A 9,458-nucleotide genomic window follows, 5' to 3' on the forward strand; every position below is an offset into this window, starting at 1 on the left:
ATCCTCTTGGACATGTAGTCAAAGAAATTCTACCAATAAATCCAAATAAAAATAGACCATGAGACATTGTTAGTGTTGATTGTTATGCCACTGCCAACATTATTTGGGATTTAATGCCTCCAAGCAACTAAATGATTTTGGACTATATATTAAATGGTTATTATAGAGTATGTTTGCTTTTTGTTAGGATAAAAAAAACAAAGTGATATGTTTCAGAAACCAGAGTTCCTCTTTCTACTTAATACAATTTAGTAAATACATTGGATCAGAAGAATATCCAACCAAAAGCTTTCAGTGAAGGTTTCATTATGCCAGCAACCTTTTTATTTAATAGGAATTTCTTGGCATTAGGGGTTTTATAGAGCTTTGGATCTGATTCCAGAAAGGTCCTCTGTATGCGAATGTAGCACTATTTGCAACCCTTTAAAGAGCCACATCTTTTTCCAGGGTAGCCACAATCTGGAACTAAATCCAAAATTCACAGTGTTGATACTGTGCTTTCTGGTGAAAATCTTTTTAACAGATTCACAGAGTTGGAAGGAACCTTATAGGTCATCTAGTCCAACCCCCCCCCCCCCCGCCACCTAAGCAGGAAATCCTACACCATTTCTGACAAATGGCAGTCCAATCTTTTCTTGAAAGTCTCAAGTGATGAAGCTCCCACAACTTCTGAAGGCAAGCTGTTCCATTGGTTGGAGCTCTCACTGTCAGAAAATTTCTCCTTATTTTCAGGTTGAATCTCTCCTTGTTCAGTTTCCATCCATTATTCCTTGTCTGGCCTTCAGGTGCTTTGGAAAATAGTTTGACCCCTTCCTCTCTGTGGCAGCCCCTCAAATATTGGAACACTGCTATCATGTCTCCCCTGGTTCTTCTCTTCACTAGACTAGCCATGCCCAGTTCATGTAACCGTTCTTCGTGTTTTAGTCTCCAGTCCCCAATCATCCTGGTTGCACTTTTCTGTTTAATCAGGGAAGGAAGGAAGGAAGGAAGGAAGGAAGGAAGGAAGGAAGGAAGGAAGGAAGGAAGGAAGGAGTCTTTATCTATTGATGAGAAAGGAAGGGGTAATGATAAGATGAGAGATAAAAGACAAGTTAGAATTACCTGTAGATGGTGACTTTTAACAATATATATATATATATATACATACATATATATATACATTTGTGAGTGATGGAGGAGACTATATGGAAGAGATAAAATGCTGCAAGTATGCTGCAAGTCTCTGCAAAGTGCCTTTTGCGGGCCAAATGTGTTGCCTCTTTCCTTTGAGAAAAAGGATTGCAACACTTCAGTGGTGCAAACTCGTTTATCAAGCAAATCAAAGCCATCTCACATAGACCTAATGATTAATGTAAGGAAAGCGATAAAAAAACATTATACTCAGTTTAATCTCTGAGAAATGGTGTGAAATGTTCCGACAGCACTGCTTCCTCAAGATTATGCACTATGCATCTTGTGATGTGGATGATGGATGGACCTAACCCCTCCACACACCTACACAATTACACACTTAACTATGCCTCACATTGCCAGCCACAGATGATAAAGTTTATTCCACATCCTTTACTTGTTTGAATGGCATGCATGGGCAGGGCTTTGTTTGACAAACATGTGCAAATCATCCCAATGGGAAGACGGTCCTGAACTGTGTTTTCAATACCCAGAAAAAAAGGGGGCAGAAGATAAATAATCCTGTATGAAATAAGAGAATATTACAGAGAGGATATTAAATGTGCCTGAAGTTGAGTGATCATGAGAAAAAGGCTTATCAGTGTTTGTGTGTCACCGGCCAATTTGAACCATTCATTTTTCCCAGTTGAAGAGCCTTTAGACCTTCTTCTCAAAGCTTTTCTCTTCTGTCAAGTTCTTAGAATCAAGAAAAGAAAAGTGCTTTTGATCTCCTAGTCTCAAGTCGAGAAATGCAGAGCTTAATAAGTTTTATGTTGCTCCTGAATCACAAAGAGCATATAGGCATAGCATTCCATTTAGGGAGGATTTTAGTAATAAATCCCATTCTAAAACCAATGAAGCCAAATCTATAGATATTTATTAGTTATTTATATATTACATTCCCAAAGTTTCAAATAAAACAAACAGGTTAATCTAGCCAAACTAGTTACTTATTACTTACTTCATTATTCCCATAGTTTCCCCACCATATTTACCAAAGAGAGGGTGGCTCTACAGGGTAAACGAAATCGGATGGGCTTCCAAGAGAAAGAGATTGTTGTTGCTGCTGCTACTGTTGTTGTGTCCTTCCTTGCATCTGCTCAATTATATAGACTGTGGGGTAAGCAGAAGCTAGGAGTCTTTGGGGAGACTGTTGCTTTTCCCAGTCAAGGGCAGTGCTCCCCCAGTGTTGGCTTATGTTTAGCCAGCAAATCCCAAATCCTAACACCCCCTTGGTGGAATTACAATGGTGGAGCCTCATTTTCACCAGAAGGTTTCCCCATCCAGTTGTGTCTGATTCTAGAGGGCAGTGTTCATCTCTGTATCCTAGCCAAGGGAGCCAGCATTATCTTAGGACATTTTCCATGGTCAGGTAGCTGGCATGACTAAATGTTACTGTATGTCAGGGTGCATTGAAGTAGTACCTATTTATCTATTTGCATTTGCATGATTTCAAACTGCTAGATTGGCAGGAACTGGGGCAAGAAGGTGGTGCTTGGGTCTCAAACTGCCAACCTTCTGGTCAACATGCCCTTTGCGCAAATAGAATTAATTGAGAGAAGCTCCATGGTAATTCCATCTATTCAGCTCTGCTAGCAGAAGGCCCATTTGTCTGATACTCTAAGGGACTTGGTTGTCCAATAACAAACCAGAAGTTTGTCACACTATGATCTTTACACTCAGAATGTTGAAAAGTTTTAAACTTTGCAAGGAAGAGGAAATAAGAGAGTAGAGTTGACAAAAAAGATTGCCTCCTGAATGAAAATGTTTTAAAAGATAAAACACAAGTCATATTTTGCTATCCAAGATAGAATTTCTCCATTTTAATAGAAACAAATATTTATCCAATGCTTGTGTGAAACATACATTTCATGGTTCCAGTCAGAATTTAATTTGGTTTTCAAGGTTAGTGGTTGAAATCTTTCTTTTGGACCCTTTAAGATAATTGTTAGTGAGTACGTTAGTGAGTATACAAGATAGGCATGGAGAATAGAATAGGCAAGAGAAATTATTTTGAAGGCTTCGAAAGAGTGAAAAAATGTGGGAATCCTGTAAACATGTATAATGACATGTTCTTGCAATTAGAAAGAATCATTTAAACCTGTTCTCAGACTACTCTATTTGAGGTACAAAAATCCAGACAAGCAATTAGAAGTCTTAGTATTATTTTGCTGCATAAAGTTATCAACCCAGATCTCAGTGGCCTAGTCTGCCTCCAATGCAACATTTAAGACTAATACTTATTCAAAAGGGAAAACAGAAAAAAACTCACAACTAGTAAATCTGTAGTATTGAAAAGTAAACGAATAACTAAATATATTGCAGTAAAGTAAATTAGATGGGCTTCTTGAAACCCTATTTTCACAAGCAGGCTTTGATTTGCATGTAGAGCTAAATTTGCTGGAGTAATTTTACCATCTCATTTTCACATTGGGAGGCATGTGTGGGAAAGATATCCCAAGGTGAGAATTTCAAAATTGTCATTAAAAAAACACTAATTTTCAAGTGTTTGTCTGATGTTGTAACTTACGAGTTTTACACATCAGTGCCGGTTGCTTCCACGTGAAAATGAAGTGATTGTAATTACTATGTGTGGACTGTGTAACTTAGAAAGCAAATGTGAGAAGTGGGTCTTCTGCTGTCTCCGCGATTGTTGTTCCTTCAGTTAGGTTTTTGGTTACTCATCCGAACTCCAGAATCCTGTATGTTGTTACCACCCTTCATTCAATGATGAATAATGTGCTTTTTCTGCAGCATTTTTGGGATCCTCTGATTGTGGTTTATTGCTCACTGTGAAAGTTAAAAATGGAATCTTAGTCTCCTTCATTCCCAATCCCTTTTTTGGGGAATTGAGCTTCAGAATTTCACTCATTTCCATTCCACATCAACTCTTAACAAATAACTCAATTTCTGTTGGGCATTTTATTATTATTTTCACTTCCTCTTTTAACTATTTCTCAATATATCCATGCTGTTCCCTGCATATCCAGCAGTTTTGGCTTGGATCCACATTGTAGTAGGGATTTGGAAAAAATAGCCAACACCCCAGAAGACAAGCTCAGGATCCAAAAAGTTCTTGACAGACTTGAACAATTTGGATTTGGCTAATCTAGAAAAAAGGAGTAGGGGTGACTGTTAATTAGGGCATCGGTCGGAATCCTGACAGTGACATGATAGCAGTATTCCAGTATTTGAGGGGCTGTCAAAAAAAAGAGGGTTAATTTATTTTCCAGGACAAGAAACTAATCTTAGAGAGATGCAGCCTGGAATTAAGGAGAAACATCCTAACAGTGAGAACAATTAACTAGTGGAACAGCTTTGCCTTCAGAAATTGTAAGGGCTTCATCACTGGAGGTTTTTAAGAAGAGACGGGACAGCTACTTGTCTGAAATGTTATGATATAGGTTCTCTTGTCTGAGCAGGGGGCTGGACTGGAAGATCTCCAAGATCCCTTCCAGCTCTATTCCATTCCATTCCATTCCATTTCCTTTTTATCCATTTCCATTATTTCTAATTACAGCCTCTCTACTGTAGTAGCAAAAAAGGAAGTTTTCCAAAAACAAAACAAAACCTGTAGAAATAAAGTTCTCTCTTTTTTTTCATGTTAGCTTGTAAACAAGCACATTACAAATGTGTGTGGGTTTTCTTTATTTCTCACCTTAGAGTCCATTCTGTCCTGTTACGACAGATCAACTTATGACTTTTTAAAGAAGAATTGTATTCAATTTCGTGGGTATTTTTCCTAGGATACACATTTTCAGGACACTACTAGACATTTTTTAATAAATGCATTTTACACACATTTATATAAACTCTCTTGTTCATCTCTCTCTTGTTTATTTGTGTGTGTGTGTGTGTGTGTGTGTGTGTGTGTGTGTGTGTGTATATATATATATATATATATATATACACATACATACATACATACATATACATACATACATATATATATACATACATACATATACATACATACATATATATACATTTAAGCATATTCAATACATTCCAATCTGCATAATAAATTATGAATTGAACCAAATTTGCATTCAAATGTAAACCAATATCTTCCTGCAATTCTTAATCCTCAAATATCTCATCTTTTTAGCACATTTCCAGCTATACAGTGGCATCCACATTGATGGCCTTTAACTTCAAAATGATAATTGTAAGCAGACCAAAGCCTGATCCTTTTGTATATGCACAATGCACATAGCACACTTTAAAAAGGAATGGGATTTTAATCACCTGGTTAAATCTACCATTTTGAAGCAAGGGACCATTGTTGTCATCATCCCACAGTGGGACATCTCCCCTATTTGGGACAGGTGGGCCAATTTGAAATGTAGAGATCCTACTTGGGCACTCTTCCAAACTAATTCTTTGTCAGGAAGCTTAACCATTCATTAAATGGCTGCCATAATCAATTATAGAGCACTGATTTACCTGGGTGAATTCTACCCCTTCCCCTAACCACCCATACAATGCAAAATCTGTTTGTCTTTTTCTTTTTCCTGAACACGGGGAATATGTTCCCCTATCCACATATCCAGAAGTTGTAGTTTCCTATCATTTTTATTTTTTAAAAAAGGTAATTAAGACTTTGGGAGGCCAGGACCATTCTGGAGAAGGAAAATGTTCCAAACACTTGTATTTTGTTTTGTGTCAATGCCAAAACAGTCATTTGAGCAAGGAGCCTGATGTATATCAAAAGATAAATCTACAAGGACAATGATGCAACATTGGAGGCCCCAGCAGTATAGGATGTTTTCCTCTGAGGTTTTGTTGATGTGTATGCATTTATAATGTGTGGGTTTTTGTTTTTTTCTCCTTTGGCTAAAAATGGCTTTATCATGCAATAGTCTTTTATCATTATGCTAATCTTGTGCCTCATTTCCTTTGTCTGGAAGCAGGATTCATAATTTTCCCCTCTCCCATAATTATTGTTATCTTTTATAATGGTGGTGCAAGCTGTCATTCCTCTATTAGACAACACATGATCAATTTATCATTCAGGAACAATTCAGATAGGAAATTTGAAGTTGCAGTTCTATCTGTGGTAAATTTCATTGTACTCAATAGAACTCATTTCAGAATAACAAGTGCAGGATTGAGCTGCTCTGTTCGAACATATAATATTTATGGATAAAAGCAGAACATTCACAGCAGCTATTCCTATCCTCACATTCCATGCATTAATCTATATCTTTGTAAGAATGACTATACAAGGTTTATACTGCTCAGTTCAATATATGGTAATATGCATTGCTGAAGAAAAGTTTTTTTGTGTCTGTGTGTGTGTTAGACAGATGATAGACAGACAGACAAATAGCTAGACAGACATACAGTTCCTACAAATATACCTTTTGCAAAGTTCAAATAAGTGGAATTTTACTTATATGTGTATCTATTATGTGTGTATGTATGTGTACATGTGTGTTGTGATTGTGTATGTGTATGTATGTATGTGTGTGTGTATATATATATATGTGTGTGTGTGTGTGTATATATCAGTAGCAATAGCACTTAGACTTATATACTACTTTGTAGTGCTTTACAGTCCTCTCTAAGCAGTTTACAGAGTCAGCATATTGGCCCCAACAATCTGGGTCCACATTTTACCCATCTCGGAAGGATGGAAGGCTGAGTCAACCTTGAGCCAGTCAGAATTGAACTCCTGGCAGTTGGCAGAATTGGCCTGCAAAACTGTATTCTAACCACTGCGCCACCACAGCTCTTATATCCCTACACACCCATACATATATATACAAGGCAACATTTATTTGTGCTCAGTTCAGATCAATTCAGTTTATAAAGATCTGAAAGCTGACTCACTGCAAAAAACTCAGTCATAAGAAGTCAAAAGTGTGAGTGTTAATAGGGCAAAGCAATATAGAGATCCTCCCCCTGATTTTTTTAAGGTTTTTTTTTTTTTTTGCAACATAGCAAGGAAGAAATTTGCAAGAGAAAGGATTTAAAACATCAATGACCCTCTTTTGCACCTTATGTTCATGAAGTGTCCATTACCCATATATTCCCCATGTACATGCACCTTGTTCAGAAATGCATATTGGACGGAACCCTCTCCTTTACGAAAAGAAGCAGACTGAATATCCTATCCTTAAATATAAGTCCTTCACTTTAATAAAGTGAAAGAATAAACCAATAGTATTTCAGACCTCAATAAAGGAGTTCAAAGAACAATGTCCCAAACAGAATGTTCCATATTCACACATGACTGGCATTCCTATGGATGGACCACACAGTGTCTGCTGTTGATTTGATATGGTCTATGAAGAAGAAACATCTTCATCTTTATCTTAGCAGATAAAACGAAGGGCCAACAGAATTACATTAATATGATATTTAAATAATCTCTTTCAAATCATAAAGAACAATTAAGATTTGCATGCTATTGGTTTATTCCTCGAACAAATGCTCTGGTATATATTTTTTCCCTTTCTGTTCATTCCCAACTGGTTAAAATGGCTTGCAATCAATGAAACCTCCAATATCTTTCTGTTAATTCCATAACAAAGACAGCTTATAAGGCAAGGTTATTGTGATATAATTAGTATTACAGTAATTATGCTTCTGTCTATGCAAAGTGTTATTTTTTTTACAGAAATAGTTATGCTGATGTTCCTAAGCACCAGTCATTAAACGTGGAAGAATTAGATTGAGCGCAATAGTGGGAAATGGAAATCCACGATACTTGTGGCTTTTATTTAAAAACTTAAAATAATAATAAGAAAGAAGAAACATGTAAGCCATGTAAGGACTAGAGATATTTATATCTCTATATTTATATAGAGATATAAGCCAGCTATATTGGAGATTCCAATCTATTTTCCTCTCTTTGGTCTGTGAAAAAGAGGCTTAGATTTTTATTTATTTATTTTATTTGGGGATAGGGTTTTTTGGCATTCAATTTATTCAATTCTTTTGGATAAATAAATAAATCTGAGCAGGTTTGCATCAGCGGTTCCAATTTGCCACAGAGGGAAACTACACACCTGAGAGATCCCTGTGCAACCAGCAAACATTTCATTTTGAAATCTGGAATTAAAGGAAGGGCGGTACTGGGGAGAATCATTTTAAAGAGGCCAAGGAAACACAAAAGGGATCTACATAGATAAGATTTATTTGTGCACATTGACACACCTGCTTTGACTATACCTTGGATGTGAACAGCCCTAACACTTGACTGCATGCAGTAATATGTATAAAATTCACTTGCCTTTACCCTGGTCTGATAAGGATATAGGACCAAATGCAAATTGGGCTGGTTCTGAACTAAGTTAACTTTACATCTGTGATGGAATGTGTACCTATAGGAGCAGTGGGGGAGAGTTTTTGGCAACACAGATCTTTTCCAGAAAGAGACCCCAAACTGGATGGGAGAGGGAAGAAGAGGTTCAGAGTAGCCATATCTTAGAATCTCTCAGAATAATTCTAGTAGGCTAGCCTAGTGGTCTAACAAAATAAAATTCAATGGTGAGAAAAGTAAGGTTCTACATTCAAGCAAAAAAAAACCAAATGCACAGGTATAGGACAGGTGGTGTCTGGTTCGACAGTAACAACTGTGAGAGGGATCTTAGAGTCCTGATGGACATTCACTTAAATATGAGCTGTAGTTGCTGAAAGAACCAACATAGTCATAGGCTGCATTAATAGAGGGATACGATCATGATCACCAGGGCCGGATTTTCCTATAGGCTAACTAGGCTTCAGCCTAGGGCCTCAAGATCCAGAGGGGCCTACACAGTGGTGGGATTCTGGGGGTTCTAGGTGGCTCGGCCGAACCCTTTGTTAAATTGCTGGCTCCCCCGCCCCTCCGCACCACTATTTATTGCCAATAAATAGTGGTGGGCGAGGGGCGGGGGAGCCAGCAATTTAACAAAGGGTTCGGTGTTTTTTTTGTAATTTTATTGGCCCCCGGAGCTCCAGCATAGGCTAATTGGCCTCCCGGCTCTCAGCTGATCTGTCTCTGCTGTTTTGCTTCCTTCCAAAGAGTGCTGATTTTTTTTCCCCTAGCTATACTGAGAAACGAAAGTGAAACTGCTTTGCTGTTGCTGCAAGGTTGGAAAATTAGGCAGGCAGAATTCTTTTCTTTTTCCTCACCAAAAAAGGTACGTGCAAACAATGGGAAATTTAGGGGGAAAGAGAAGAGTTCAGGATTTTAAAACACAAAAGAAAAAAAAGCTGTATTTAACTAGGGAATTGTAATAATTGAGATACTATTAATTGTATATTTCTGAAAGCAGAAATGGTTAAGTTGTGGTTTG

Source organism: Pantherophis guttatus, chromosome 2, assembly GCF_059756535.1.
Source record: "Pantherophis guttatus breed Tessera chromosome 2, ASM5975653v1, whole genome shotgun sequence".
Taxonomy (NCBI): Eukaryota; Metazoa; Chordata; class Lepidosauria; order Squamata; family Colubridae; genus Pantherophis; species Pantherophis guttatus.